Below are 16,183 nucleotides of genomic sequence, written 5' to 3'. Positions count from 1 at the left end.
CTCAGCTTAACTACCATATTGTCTTCATAAAGCTTTCTTTTCTTTTCTTTCTCTCTTTTGTTTTGTTTGTTTGTTTTGTTGGTTTTTTCCCCCCAAGATAGGGTTTCTCTGTGTAGCCTTGGCTGTCCTGGACTCTGTAGACCAGGCTGGCCTTGAACTCACAAAGATCCGCCTGCCTCTGCCGTGCTAGGATTAAAGGCGTGCACCACCACACCCAGCCCCTTCATAAAGTTTCTAAGTAATCAAAACACATGCCCAAAGCTGTATATTTTTTTCTTACACTTTCAAATTTTTAAACAGCAGAAAAAAATTTTTTTTCAAGTTATAACTATGCTACCTCACAATCTGGTTAGCTTTGTTGCTCACCTTAAATTTTTGCTTGGCATCTCCCACCTACAATGTGCTATATACAGTCCTATAATGTGGCACTCAGAATCTGAAGGCTAGCCTGGACTACATGGTGAGAGTGCTCCCCACTCCGATCTCAAACAAACCAAAGTGTTAGGGGGAAAAAACGATTTTCAAAGAGATTAAAATATCCTCTATCAGAAAGTGACCATAATTAGTTAATGAGAAAAGAATGTAAACCTACATCTATTTCACTTAACCATATACCCTGTTATTACATTCAATCTGCTTGCGCTTCATTATGATTCCATCAAATTACTCAACACTTTAGATAATAGTTCCAACTTCTTTCTGACTGAAGCACATTACAGCTCCACTACCTTGTAAGCATCCGCTTACTGAACAGACACTGTTTCCCTTATCTAGTCAGTCTCCCCTTCACATTGCTGTGCTTACTTTGTTCTTGACTACAACAAACATGGTTACCACTTGAAGATGTGCATTAAGTTTTTGTCCAGTATCTTACCACAAGGGTGCTGACTCATACTGAAATCACTACAAACTAACCAACATCTTTTAAAAAATATCTATTTTATATGTGTGCCTGAGTGTATTGTGTACACTACATGTGTAACAGATGGGTACAGCATCCCCTGGAACTGGCTTACACGCAGTTGTGAGCCCTGTGGGTATTAGAAAACAAACGGGTCTCTACAAGAACAGCAAATAAGTAACCAGATCTCTGGCCCCAAACTAAGCAACTTCTATCAGTCATCTTATTCTATTCTTTTTGAAATTGAGTAAACACATCCAATTGTATATTTTCTTATGTTTTCATTAGAAAACTCTTAAAATTATAGTTTCTGAAACTAGTTCTTATAGATTTATTTTTATTTTTATTTTTTTGAGACTGTCTCACTATGTAGCCTTGGCTATCCTCAAACTATGTAAACCAGGTTGGCCTTGAATTTACAGACATCCCCCCAGCCTCTGCCTCCTGAGTGCTAGGATTAGAAGTAAGAGTCACCACATCCAATTAGTTCTTAAATTTTATAAATGTTCAAATTTTACTTTCTTATACCTTGGATTCTGTTAGCCTCAAGTTAAAAAAAAAAAAAAAAAAAGACAAAAATAACAGGTGTTTTAAAGTACTAAGCAATGTCAAACTAAAAACTATAGGTAAAATTTTAACTTCCTATAAAGATGTTTGGGTGTTTTCTGTAGTTTTGTTTTGCCTTTTGTTTTGTTTCGCCAGTTTTACCACTTCCCAGTTTTTGGCTCAATTACATTCAAATTTTGTATCACTTATTTGTTTCATCAGAACAATAAGCATTGGTGCAGTTATAGATGCATGTTACAATAACAACAGTGGACGTGAATTTGGACTGGAAAGTTAACTTCTTGTTCATACTTGTACCAACATGAATTCTCTTACTAAGAACACCCACGCACCTATGCAAAGACACTGCTCCACCATTCTTTAACTTCTGTTAAGGTAGCCAAGTGAGTTCATGTCTTTATCCACTAAATATGTGATTAAAGACAACCCTATTTGTAGATAACATTTTCTTTCTTTTTTATTGCTGAAAATCAAATCCAGGGCTTCTTTGTGCACCAAAAAGCTCTGCAGTACTGAGCCACACCCTTAGCCTCCAGTACTTTATTTCTGTTTTTAAGAAGTATGTACTAACAAGTACATGCCTACTATTGTCTGGTACTTTAGCACCCCAATTTGAAGCTCTACAACCCTAAATCATTTCTATTTAATAATAAAAGCATTAATCCTCAATGGCAAGGTAAAATGGGGGTAGGAACTCAGACCTCAACTTAGGCCCTTCACCTCCACTGCCCACCCAATTTAAAAGCAGAGGGAGTTGGAGAGACGGCACTGTGGTTGACAGTACTTGCTACACAGACATGGGGATCTGAGTTTAGATCAGTGAGTCATGATCTCACAAACACATGTTTGTAAACCTAGTATTGTGGGGGCAAAAGCAGGAAAATGTTGAAGGCTTGCTGGCTAACAGCCTAGGGAAAAAAAAGAAAGAAAGAAAGAAAGCGAGCGAGAAAAAAAAAAAAGGAAAAAAAGGGTTGGAGAGATGGCTCAGAGGTTAAGACCACTGGCTGGTCTTCCAAAGGTCCTAAGTTCAATTCTCGGCAACCACATGGTGGCTCACAACCTTCTATATATGAGATCTGGTGTCCTCTTCTGGCATTCAGGCAGAATATTGAATAAATAATAAATACTAAAGAAAAAAAAAAAACCACACAGGATCCAGGAACAGGGAGAGATCCTACTTCCAAGCAAAAGTGCAGGGAGTGGTCGAGAAGGATACCCAACAACTCTGTGCTTATACACAGAAGTACGTATACACAAGTACATGTACCAACCCTCCCTGGCCCCCCACACACACAGTTTGTTAAACTGGCTTAAAGCAAACACAACTGCAGAACAACTACCAGGATAAAGGTCAGTTAGATCACAGCCAATCTCTTACAGTGTGTAATAGATGGGTAGAACACACTGTCCATGTACATTTTTCTTTTTAATAAGGTGTTTATAAATCAAATCTGAATCAAAACATTTTTATGCATTTAATTGTATTTACTTATGTGTGTGCATTGGAGGCAGAAATGTACGCATGTATAGAAGTCACAGGACAACTCAGGAAAATCAGTTCTTTCTTTTCCACCATGTGCACTACAGGGTTTAACTCAAGTTAGCATGCTGGGTGGAAAATACCTTTACCCAATGAGCCATGAGGCTTTTTCCCCCTGAGACAAGGTCTTGGTGTACAGTCCTTATTGACCTGAGCTTACTGTGTAGCCCACACTGCTGGCCTCCACATCACAGCCTCCTGAGTGTGCCACCATTGCCCAGTATGTGCACTTTTAATTCCAACACTTGGGAGGCAGAGGCAGGCAGATTTATGTGAATTTGAGGCCAGCCTGGTTTACAAAGGGAGTTCCAGGACAACTAAGGCTACACAGAAGGAAAAAAAAAGTGTGCCTCCACTGTGCCCTGCCAGCATCCCTCCTCTTCGTTTAAGATGTGCTTGTCCAAAGATGTTCAAGCTGTTCTCAGACTCCTGTAGTCAAGGGACCTCCTGTCTTTGACTTCAAAGTATCTAGAACTATAGCAGACACCACTTCCCCCTGCATTTGAGAGCAGAGAGAGTTCGGGACAGCCAGGATTACACAAAGAAGCTCTGTCTCAAAAAATAAATAGGGCTAAAGAGATGGTTCAGCTGTTAAGAGCACTGGCTGCTCTTCCTGAGGTCCTGAGTTCAATTCGCAGCAACCACATGGTGGCTCACTACCATCTGTAATGGGATCTGATTCTCTTTTCTGGTGTGCAATGAAGACAGCACTCATGTATATAAAATAAATAAATTTCATATATAAATAGGTGGCAGTAGCAGCGGAGACTCATGCCTTTAATCCCAGCACTCAAAAGACAGAGGCAGGAGAATCTCTGAGTATGAGGACAGTCTGGTCTCCTGAGCCAGTTCTAGGACAGCCAGTGCTACAGAAAGAAACCCTGTCTCAAAAAAGCCAAGATAGATTAGGTAGGTAGGTAGGTAGGTAGGTAGGTAGGTAAGAAAATTAATTAGCTGAAGTAAGAGCCAGCCAATTGGTCTACTTGTCTGAATGCATTTCTGCGGACATTTAGAAAAAGCTGGTAGTGCTAGCACCATGTTTCTAGCCTTAATGGCAAGTAAAGTATTTAAGGTCCTCAAAATTGGCTATAATACTGCAATGTTGAAAAGCTATTAAGACTTCAAATTAAGAATTCACTTGTTCTAAGAACTTCATCTTGAAAAGGTAAATTGAATGTCCTTTTCTTAGAAGGGCTATACCAAACACAGTATCAGGCCAAAAATGTTACCAAAGAGCATTCTAAATGCAAGAAACAAACAAATAAAAATTTGTCTCATTAAAAAAATAATTTGGGCTGGAGAGATGGCTTAGCTGCTCTTCCAGAGGACAGAGGTTCAATTCCCAGCACCCACATAGTAGCTCACAATTGTCTGTTACTTCAGTTCTAGGGGTCTAATACCCTCACATACAGACATATATGTAGGCAAAACATCAAAAAAAAATTTTTTTTGAAAAGAATAATAATTTAGAAGTAGAGTGAAAGCTGGGCATGGTGGCGCACATATTTAATCCCAGCACTTGGGAGGCAGAGACAGGCAGATCGCTGTGAGTTTGAGACCAGCCTGGTCTACAAAGTGAGTCCAAGACAGCCCAGGCTACCCAGAGAAACCCTGTCTCAAAAAAACAAAAAACCAAAAGCAAACAAACAAACAAAAAGAAGTAGAGTGAAGTGTGAAAGCTTGTTCTGTATTAGATGATAGTCTTTTTGGTGAGGCATCTAGGAAATTTCAAAATCTCCCATTAGCGAGTTAAATCATTATTGTTCTTTCAAATTCATTCCAAAAAATGGAGTTATTGTGTGGATATTTATAAAATAACCCAAGAAGGTAACATACAAAATGTTATTATATAGGTTAAATGCAAACTATAATGTATATAATTCTTTTTCATTTTCCCATTTATTTTCTCCACAATGGAAGTCGTAAAGACTGAGATCCACGGGTAGTGAAGCGTGGTAATGTGTGTCTGTAAGGCCAAGCACCTGGGAGGTGAAGGCGATACAATCAGGACTTCAAGACTAGTCTCCGCCACATAACAGGCTGAGGCCAGCCTGTCTCAAAGAGGAAAAAGAAAGATTCGTATCTAGTTCAGTGTAGTGTTGCAAGCCCATATCTCAGCACTTGGGAAAAGGATGACCTGTTCAAGGGTATTCCCAGCTACATAGGGAGTTCCCTGGAGGCGAGCCTGGGCTACTGGAGACCCCATCTTACAAAACAAACAAAAGAAAACAACAAAAATAAAAACAGAAAAACAAAGCCACATCTATAATTTTTAAATAAGCTAAGAATTTCAGGGAACTTTTTCAAATATCTCATTAATGGCAGATGTCCTACAAGAGTAACAACACATATCCAGTAAAAACAGCATTTTCTAATTAACAAAATTTTAAATATGGTTTTTACTTTTTCATGTCACACTATATAGATATTATACATGCTATAGTAGTGCTTAAAGAACTTACTATGTATTTCCTGAGGTGAGTGGTAAAAATGAAAATGAAACTATAAGCTTTTAAAATATACTAGATAGGACGAGGCAGATTGTTCAGTGGGTCAAACACTTGCCTAGACATCCCCGCTGCCTGAGTCTGATGCCTGGCACTCGGAGCGGGAGAGAAACAACCCTTCAAGCGTCCCTCTGACCTCCACACACATACATGCACATATATACACACATACACAATAAAATAAGTCAGACTTTTTAAAAAGTTAGTTCACATTAGTATATCTAGCTGGTAAATATACTTTTTTTAATTTTTAAAATTTAAATGTATTTGCGAGTTTCTATGTAGGTCAGATGACAACTTGTAGGAGTCAGTTCTCTTTTTTCACCATTTAGGTCCCAGGGGTCTAACTCAGGCTTCGCAGCCAGTGCCTTCACCTGCGGGGCCAGCTCACCAACAGGCCCCATCTTATTAGTATTTATGAAAAATTAGTCTAAAGAAATAAATCTCATTAGTTATTTAAAGACCCAAATGCCAGATGTGCTGTTTATTAACAAAAAATAAAATAAAATAAATCATTTGGGTTGCTTCTTCAAAAATACCTTTTTTCCCCTAAAGAAAACTAAAAACAGCATTGCATTGAAAAACAGATTATCATGAAGACCAACTTCTAAATATTTTTAAAGCTTTAACAATTTAGTCAAGGCTACACAGAGACCCTGTCTGGAAAAAACAAACAAACAAACAAACAAACAAAAAAACCACAAGAACAACAAAAAGCTTTAGCAATTTTATTTTCCTAGGACTGATGTGATTGTCACTGTGGAGTAGTGTGCACATGACTTTTGTTTGGAATCACAGAATATACTTTCTTTTTTGGTCTAGATTCACTTAGTATAATTATTTCAAGATTCATCCATGTTGTATTTATCATTTATTCCTTTTTATAACTGATCAGTGTGTGTAGCACTGTATAAACATGACACAAATTAACTCTGTGTGTGTTGTTGTTTTTTTGAGATAAAGCCTGACTGTTTAGATCAGGCTGGCCTCAAATGTAAGATCCTGAGTGCTGGGATTCCGAGTGTTTACCACTTTTGGCTTCATATTTGACAACTCTTCCTGATAATTATCTATTTCTGGATTCTAAGTCCACTGATCTTTATGCCAAAAAAACATAATCACTGTGGCTTTATAAACTTTAAGAAAAGGTAGCATACATCTAGACCGAAGAGATGGATCAGCAGTTAGCACTAACTTTTGATCCAGAGGATCTGGTTCAGTTCCCAGAACCCTCATGGCAACTAACAAGAGTCTATAATTCCAGTCCCTAGAATCCAACACCTTCTACCTTCTACGGGCACTGCACACACAGGGTGCATAGACATACACTCAGGCAAATATTCATACATATAAAAATAAAAATCTCCAAAAAATTCTTTAAAATAATTTTAATATCTTCAGTATCTACAACAGGTGAGAGACTCTTTTTGTTTTAAGAGACTCAGTAAGTTGGGCATAGTGGCACAGAACTGTAATTCTAGCTGTAAATCTCTTAATTTAGTTGAAAGGCTAAGATAGAAAAAGGCATGAGTTAGGCTGGCCTGAGCTATGCAGTGAGTTCATTTGATATGAATTTATGCTCACCTACTTTTTTTGATGGGAATAAATAACTTAAAAAAGAAATCAACAGTGTCTCTTGAGATTTTTTTTTTCTTTTTGAGACAGGCTCTCACTAACTCTCCCTGGTTGTCCTAGGACTCACAGAGGCCTCCTGAGGGCTAGGATTAAAAGCATGGGCCACAGCCGGGCTGTGGTGATGCGTGCCTTTAATTCCAGCCCTCAGGAGGCAGAGGCAGGTGAGTATCTGTGAGTTCAAGGCCAGCCTGGTCTATAGATCGAGTTCCAGGACCCCTACGCTACACAGAGAAACCCTGTCTCGAAAAAACAAAAATACAAAAAACAAAAACAAACAAAAAAGCATGGGCTACCATAAGTGGCCTGAGATATTTTTTAAACTACTGTTTTAAATTGGGTGTTTTCAGCTCATTAAAAAACAAAAACAAAAAACACTAGTGTTTCTCAATGTCACTTTAGGACCAGGACTGGACTTTTAATGTTTGTTGCCTTATTACTGACTATTTCATTGACAATTTTATTACAAGAGGGAAAATTCTGCCAAAACCTACTTCATTACACAAAGCACAAACTTCAAGATAGCTTGGATATAATTCATTACACATAAAAACATTTTGTCTGTATGCTACTTGTCCAAGTATGAAAAAAGCACAGGCGTGATCCCTCGCTTCACCGGAACTCCCTGGAACTCACTATACTAACACTGCCTGACCTCAGCATAGTCCCTCGCACCTCAAGCTTTAAAGAACAGTCAATACTTTCGTAGTAAGGAAGTAAAGTTCCAAGTCACCAGTCTGTCACCAAAGCCTTGGCCTTAACTCCTATAGGCCTCAGTTTTCCCTCTGTAAAATAAGGTATGTTAGAGCATTTATCAGTCCATTCCAACAAAAAGTTACAAATACAGTAAAAATCAACTATATTCTTATAATAGCAAAAAGGGGGGTGGTGGTTAAGTTAGCTGGACCTGGACCTGATGTCGAATGCCTTTAATCCTAGCACTTAGGAGGAAGCAGCAGGTGTGAATTCAAGGCCAGCGTAATCCACATAGGGAGTTCCAACCAGCCAGAACAACTTAATAAAGACCCTGACTCAAGAAACAAAAAACAAAAGGGTGAGCTTAAGTGGTAGTATTCCAAATAGACCACTACCTGACCCTGTAACAAAAGTTGTAGGTCCACATACCTGTTAACTGAGTAAAACAGAACAGCAGCCAGAGCTGTGTATACATACTCTCAGATACATGGAAGACTGAAGCAGGAAAATACCAAGTTTGAGGACAGCCTAAGCAAAACCAAATAAACTAAAAATGGGCCAGGGTGTAGCTTTGGAGAGGCCTGGGTTCTAGAACTAGAGTGTGAGGCCAGCTTATGCATGTTAAGTGAAACCACAGAAACTGTCTAGGACACTTCTAAGTAGTTACAGTGGAAACAGGGGCACATTCTTTTGAATTTTTGTTTTGCTTGTGTTTCTCTGTGTAGCCTTAGCTGTCCTGAACTTGATCAGTAGACCAGCTTGGCCTCAAACTCATAAAGATCCGCCTGCCTCTGCCTCCTGAGTACTAGGATTAATGGTGTGTGCTGCTCCCCTCCTTTGAAATATTTTAGAATAACAAGCATGTGTTATTTTTATGATTCTAAAGAATAAACTAACAGAACTAGATTGCTTCTCTGAGTTCTATAATTTAAAAGACCTCTACTCAAATACCAGCTTTGTTATTTAAATATTTAGTAACATTTGTAAGGTTGTTATCTAACCTGTTTCTCCACTTGCAAAAAGCAGTTAAAAGTAAAGTCTCGCAGCGCATGGTGGGAGGCGGAGGCCAGGGGATCACTGTGAGTTTGAGGCCAGTGTGGTATACAAATTGAGTCCAGGACAGCCAATGCTACACAGAGAAACCCTGTCTCCAAAAACAAAAACAAAAACAAACGCAAACAAAAAAATCCAAAACTATTGTCATTAGAAGCACTTTGGACAGTTCTGCCAAAAATAACCAGTTTTGTGGGAAATTAGCTTCCTTCATTCAAAATTCCCATAATCTAATCATATGAGACCATTTGTTAATTTGTCACTCAAAAGAAAAGAAAAAGGTATGTAGTTTAGTTGTTCACTAGGTGGGACTCCCAGCACTCCATATACCAGACATGCTAGCATACACTGTCAGCATGCTCAAGAGACAATGTAAGGTCAGAAGTTCAAGGTCAGCCTCAGCTATATTGGAAGTTTGAGGCCAGCTGGGGCATAATGAGACTCTGTCTCAATAAATAAATAAAAAGGTATAAGGGTCAGAGAGATGGCTCAGTGGTTAAAAGCACTGACTGCTCTTCCAGAGAAGCCTGGTTTAGTTCCCAGTACCCACATGGCAGCTCACAACCATCCATAATTCCAATTCCAGAGGCTTAGATACCCTCTTCTGGTCTCTGGGCACCAGGCATGCATGTGTACACAACGGACAGACATACAGGTAAAATGCTCATACACACAAAACAAAATAACTTAAGAAACGTTTTTAAGTACCAAGCAGGCTGACGATGAGCACAGCAGTAATCAAGGCAGACTTGAATTTCAGGTGTCTGATAAATACAGTAGCCTTCTTCACTGACCGGATACCTGTCCAAGGAACCCAGAACACAACACTCTAAGAGGGTTCATTAAAGCTTCCAAATACATGTTTTCTAGTGTAATATATAATTGCTCATTTTCCTAAAAGTGGTGGCACTAATAGTTCAAGCAAATAAGTTTATTAATTACAAATAATATCAACAAAGAAACACATATAAAATATTTCCATCAAAATAAATAAATTCCAAGTAAATACTAAATGGTTTTTTGAATGAAACTTGTCTGAAAAAAATTCAGGCTATATACTGTCAATCAAAATACCACAAGTTATAAATCTGACATTTATACCAAGCCTAACCTCAGAAAGTACCACTCCAACAATATTAAATTTAAGTTTCCCACCAAACTCTATAAAAACTGAGAAAACATTACTATTAAGATTTGTTGAGTCAGTATATAGGACAAATGGATTAAGCCCACCATACAATTAACATGACTTGCTGGCATTAGAAAACAGTTTCAATACTAACATATGAGCTAAAGTTTGGATTATCACAATTAAAATTATCTTAAGTAAGGCATATAATGAATCTTTCTCAAAATTAATAGAAAACAGATTTCGCCCAAAATCAATTTATCTGCTTTGTCAGGATTTAAGACCCTTAGTAACTATTCCGATCATACAAGTAGTCATGTCTGAATACATTAAAGAATAACTGGAGCTTTCCTGAGAGTGACACAACTTCTCACCCACCCACCCCCTCAAAGCTGGCATCTCAATGAGGATGTAAGGAATCCATGCCTACTTCACAGACCACAGTGCTGGGCTGAACTGACATTTTGGAGACTGTATTGAGCCAGCTACATGAAAGCAAAGGGAAGAGGTGGGAAAAAAGCTAGTAAAAAACATTACTCATAACAACATGCATATCACCTGTCACCAGGAACATTTCTAATTTTCCAAAATTCTAAATTCAGCAAGCAGATAACGTACAAACAACAGGCTGCTCTTCCCCACCCCTTTCTAAGAGTGCCCCGAGTAAAATAACCAATGCAATTTCCTTGTTTACTTAAAGAACTGCCAACAAAACAAACAAACAAACAAAACCATGTTGACTTGCTTCTGAGGTGTCTGAAACCAATCAATATTTAAGACTTTTCACAACCATGCTTGAAATATGATAGTAATAATTTCTTCAGTTAGTTAAAAAATGTATATATCATTTTTAATTTATAGAAAGGGTTAAATTTTACACTGCAATTTATCAGTATGCCTTTTTTTTTTTCAACCAGAAGGAAAAGGAGAAAGAAAGGAAGAAGCAGCAAAACACACAAGATGGAAAACATCGCTGCGTCCTTTGGTGGTTATGAGTAATTGTAAATGACCCAAGAGGTAAGAGAAGTTCATGGATAGAAGGGGAGGTGTAACAATGTGAACTGGTCGGTTCCAGATTCACACAGACGTCGGGAGAGGAAAAGGAATTTATTTACACTGCAGTGCCTGGTAGCAAACATGGCTGCCCCTGCCCCCTTTAAATCTGAATAGTCTTCACTCCCTCACCCAAACCATCAAATTATGGCCATGTCTTTCCCTGCCTCCCTACCATAACACAAACACGTCTCCTCTTCTCTCAGAACAGTAACACCCACACCTCCCTCATTTCACAACAATCACAGCCCCATAACCACTAGCTTCTCTATTTCTCTAGCCTTGAAACACAAGACAGAATACACACAAATACAGGAACAAAAGGCTTTCCTTTCTAACACTTCAATACTCCCCATCCTTCTTTTCCTCACACTCTGTGACGCCGGGTCGACAATTCTCATCCCTTCCAACACTCAGCTAATGTCCTTCCCTAGCCCAGTCTTTCAGTTTCCTCCGTCTATTTCCTATGCTCCTATTGCCTCCTGACACAATCATTTTTCCTCCCTATTTCCTGATCGTATCTTGTCCTCCACTTTGATCCACTAGTTTCTCCCTTGATTCCCAGATGCCTCGCTTCTCCATCAGCCTTATCCCTCCCCCTCCCCAACTCCTCTAGTTTCCACACTCCATTCCAGACCTACCCTAATTTGCATTAGGTCTCTACCATCCAAATCTAACTCTTCTCTTTCCCTCCCCCTCCCCCGTTTCCATCCTTATCCCCGCCCCCATCCCACCTCTACTCCCAATTCCCAGCTCAGCACCACTACATCATATCCCAAGCCTACCTGCCCCACCTCCCAATTCCTTCCACACCCACCTTACCATCTGCTCTTCCTTCCTCGAACCCTTTCGGGTCACCCCGCGGCCCCTCCCCTTCCAGGGTCTTACTCGTTATGGGTGCCTGGGTCTTAGGTCGCCCCCACCCCAAGGATCCTCAACCCTGACGCACCGCACACACATACACACACGCACACACATACGCGCGCGCACGCGCGCGCACACACACACACACACACACATACACACAAGCACTTTACCTTCAGTTTGTTCCATTCTAACCCCCCGGCCGTGTCAGTAGGATCACAGGAGAGACACGGAGGCCCGAAGTGGGGCTAGGTTGCCGGCAGCTGCTGGGACCGCGGGCGCAGGAGAGAGAACCGAGCTAGGCCGCATGAAATCCTCGGACTAGATTTCCCCCGCGCCAAGCACCCCTGCCATGGCGGCCGGCACTGAGGAGGGCCACGGCCCGGCCGGCCGGGCTCGTTTGCGGGCAGACGGAAGGCTGCGGGCGACGCGGAGCGAAGGGGAGGCGGCCGGACGGGGGTCGCCGTGTAGCTGCTGGTGCCGGAGAGGAGCCGGAGGCTGGCGGCCCCGAAGGGCAGCGGGGTCCCAGGGCTCCAAACGGAAGCTGCACACCTTTCCCAGGCGCCCGGCACACAGCCCCGGCCTCGGCCTCCGTCCGGATCTCCTCGCCGCAAGCTCCCGCCGCCGCCGCTGCTGCCGCCGTCGCCGCCGCCGCCGCCGCCGCCTCCGCGCACAAAGCCCCCCCGCCCCGTTCGGCGCCGCCGCCGCCAAATCCTAGGCTTCCCATTGGCCACAGGCCGTAGCGCCTGCCGGGAAATGCAGTCCGGGGCCGGACGCTGAGAACGAAGGAGGAAGAAGCTCGTCAACCCGGGAGAGGAGGGGCGCGCGAGAGTCTGGAGCCGACGCGAGACCGCAGGCGATGAGGCAGAGGGACAGGAAGGGCTGGTGGTGCGGAGGGGCGGCCAGGTCGGGCCTGCGAGGCTAATACTTACTAAGCTGCAGCACGTACTAGACGCCATATGGTACTCGAGTGGCCCTGCTCTACAATTCCTAGATGTTAGGAAGAACCTAATGACCGGTACGCGATTACGCAGACCGGGGAGGGCCAAGGCTCGGGAGTCGCCGCCGGCAGCCTGACAGCTGTCAGCAGGAGCGCCTTGACCCCCGCGTCCTGACTCCCGCCGGCAGCACTTTAGGACGAGCGCCTTGAGCCGGGGCAGTCTCTCCTTTCTGCCCCGGTGAGAGCCGGAAGGCTGCCGGTTTGAAAGCACTGGGGGTGCCGGGTAGCGCCCGCGTCCGACTCAGAAGGCACCTCGGGCAGGCACCAGACCCGGCTGCCCTCTTCCTGCCCGCACCAGGGCACAGAGGCTTGTGGGTAACCAGGAGGACGTCAGCGAGACTGCATCCCCGGCCGCGGGCCACGGCGAGGACTGCGGGCGGGTCACGTGCCCGGACCCTGCGCTGCTCCCGGGCCAGACCTCCGCACTGAGTGACGTGGGGGTATTTGTCCCCGGAGCGGAGCACCCGAGAGTGAGAGGGAGGGGGTAGTGCTCTGCAAACCCCTAGCCCTCCCCATTCTAGGAAATTCGAGTAAAGCAGTGACAGGGCCGGGTAAACAGTCTTGAAGGGGCGTGCAGATGTAGTTTCCTGGGACCTGGTAGTTACTCAGAACGTTCCACCCAGACGCATGAACTTACAAAGGAAACCTACGTTGCGATCAGACGAGGAAACCGATATGCACTCTTGCTTTCGGTTCTGAGAATTACAGAACCCTGTCACTACAAAGTCCTCCCCATAGAGATTACAAAGTGCCTGAGCTACTTACCATTACGAGAAATTCCTGATGTGTTTTCTCTTCATATACCACCTCAGAATTTTTTTAAAGATTTGTGTGTGTGGTTTTTTTTTCTTTTTCCCCCGAGACAGGGTTTCTCTGTGTAACAGCTCTGGCTGTCTTGAAACTCACTCTTGTAGACCAGGCTGGCCTCCAACTCACGGAGATCCACCTGGCTCTGCCTCCCAAGTGTTGGGATTAAAGGCCTTTGCCACCACCACCACCACGCCAAGATTTTATAATTTTATGAGTGTTACGCTCATATGTGTATCTGTGCACCTAGTGCACGCCAGGTCCCCAGGAAGGTAAGAAGAGGTGTCAGGTCTGCTGGAACTGATGTGATGGATGGTTGTGAGCAACCACGTGGGTGCTAGGAATCGAACCTTTGCCTCTACAAGAGCAAGTGCTCTTAATTGCTGAGCCATCTCTACAGTTCAATGATTTTAATGGGCATTAAATGTTTGTTAAAATAATTCCACTGATATCATTATAATGATGATGATGATTTTTGAGACTCTGTCCCTGGCTGTCCTGGAACTCTCTATGAAGACCAGATTGGCCTCAAACTCACATAGTTCCTGCCTGTGCCTCCCAAGTACTGTAGTTAAAGTGTGTGCTACCATGTCGGGGGCCAGTACTTTTTAATTTTAAAACAAAAACCAAAAACAAAACAAAGCAAAAAAATTGTGACATTAGAAACATGCTTACTTTTTTTTTGTTTGTGTTTGTTCATTTGTTTTTTGAAACAGGGTTTCTCTGTGTTGTCCTGGCTGTCCTGGATTCCTTTTATAGACCAGGTTGTCCTCAAACTCACAGAGATTCCCCAAGTGCTAGGATTAAAGGCCTGCACCACCGCTCCCAGCTCATGCTTACTTTTAATTTATTTGTTATTTATATAGTATTCTGCCTGCACGTGTGCCTGCATGGCAGAAGAGGGCACCCGATTTCATTATAGATGGTTATGAGCCACCATATGGTTGCTGGGAATTGAACTCATGACTTTTGGAAGAGCAACCAGTGCTCTTAACCTCTGAGCCATCTCTCCAGCCCTCATGCTTAATCTTTTTCAGCAGCAAATAAGCAAAAACATGCTTATCAAGACAGGAACAGAATAGGTTTCTCTAACTTACAGTGGTAAAATTTGGAGGGACATATATATTACATTTATCCTGAACACCAAATTGTCAACCTGATAAAGTATACAAAACTGGAGAAAGTATTCTTTTTTTTTTTTTTTTTTTAATAAATGGGTTTCATAAAAAGAGGATTTTTTTTGGTTTTGTTTTTTGTTTTGTTTGTTTGTTTGTTTGTTTGAGACAGGGTTTCTCTGTGTAGCCTTCTTGGCTGTCTGGCTATCCTCGACTCACCTTGTAGACCAGGCTGGCCTCAAACTCACAGCGATCCGCCTGCCTCTGCCTCCCGAGTGCTGTGATTACAGGCATGTGCCCACCGTGCCCAGCTCAAGAAGGGCTTTTTTTTTTTTTTTTTTTTTTTTTTTGGATTTTCGAGACAGGGTTCCTCTGTGTAGCCTTGGCCGTCTGGACTCACTTTGTAGACCAGGCTGGCCTCGAACTCACAGCGATCCGCCTGCCTCTGCCCGGCTCAAGAAGGGCTCTTACTTAACCTCCTCTTTTTTTTTTTTTTTTTTTTAAAGTTTGCTAACTTATACTAGGACATCTACTTCATGTTTCAAATATTGGGCATGGAATACTTCATCCGGCTTATTAATATTTAATAAATTTTACTGTGCCTGTTTCTATGTGAATATAATGCATGAATAGGAATACTTCATCTGGCTTATTAATATTTAATAAATTTTACTGTGCCTGTTTCTATGTGAATATAATGCATGAATAAGAAATTTTCCAGGCCGGGCGTGGTGGTGCACGCCTTTAACCCCAGCACTTGAGTGGCAGAGGCAGGTGAATCACTGAGTTTGAGGCCAGCCTCCTCTACAAAGTGAGTCCAGGACAGCCAAGGCAACACAGAAAGACCCTGTCTTGAAAGACAGACAAACAAAAACAAAACAAAAAAATAAAACAAGAAATAAAGAAATTTTCTAATATAAAATATCTCATTGGGAAATAAGAATGTTTTCGCAAGCAATCAATATTAAAATAATTACTGTAGGACTCATAACCTTACCATCACGGGGAGGGGGGGAATCTTACCATCACAATTTTCAGGGAGAAAAAAATAAAGCTTAAGCCTAGCATCGTGGTGCACTTCTTTACTTGGTAGGCAGGAGGAGTTCAGCAAGCTCAAGGCTAGTCTGGTTTACATAGTGAGTTCCTGGCAAAGACTACATAGTAAGACCCTGTCTCACGGTGGAGGAGGAGGAGGGGGTAAAGGATAAGTTTTGTAAATTTTAATTCTACTTAAAGAACTACTGTGAAATGACACCCCTATGTGGAAAACTGTTGGGCATGCACAAAGGGACCCCTAGCGGCCAAACTGAGAAGTTTTG

General features: G+C 42.2%; 1 protein-coding gene and 1 non-coding gene across 7 annotated transcripts in view; one reads left to right on the top strand and one right to left on the bottom strand.

Annotated features, from left to right (window-relative positions):
* Positions 1-13,189, bottom strand: part of Nsd3 (nuclear receptor binding SET domain protein 3) — a 114,936-nt gene extending 101,747 nt beyond the window's left edge. Inside the window, exons 1-2 of one of the 6 annotated variants that reach the window (XM_051169846.1) lie at positions 12,875-13,189; positions 9,605-9,697 (exon numbers count right to left, since the gene is read on the bottom strand). The gene's annotated coding sequence lies outside the window, so the exon portion shown is untranslated. Of the gene's footprint in view, positions 1-9,604; positions 9,698-12,115; positions 12,548-12,874 lie in introns of those variants that run through there. The other 5 variants (XM_051169844.1, XM_051169845.1, XM_051169847.1 and 2 more) reach the window with 5 other exon arrangements.
* Positions 3,972-4,102, top strand: LOC127210405 (small nucleolar RNA SNORA33). The gene has a single exon (XR_007833313.1). It is a non-coding gene; the product is annotated as a small nucleolar RNA SNORA33 (small nucleolar RNA).
* Positions 13,190-16,183: the final 2,994 nt, after the last annotated feature.

This window comes from Acomys russatus, chromosome 27 (genome assembly GCF_903995435.1).
Source record: "Acomys russatus chromosome 27, mAcoRus1.1, whole genome shotgun sequence".
NCBI classification, from domain to species: domain Eukaryota; kingdom Metazoa; phylum Chordata; class Mammalia; order Rodentia; family Muridae; genus Acomys; species Acomys russatus.
This window is presented reverse-complemented; position numbering and strand designations above follow the sequence as displayed.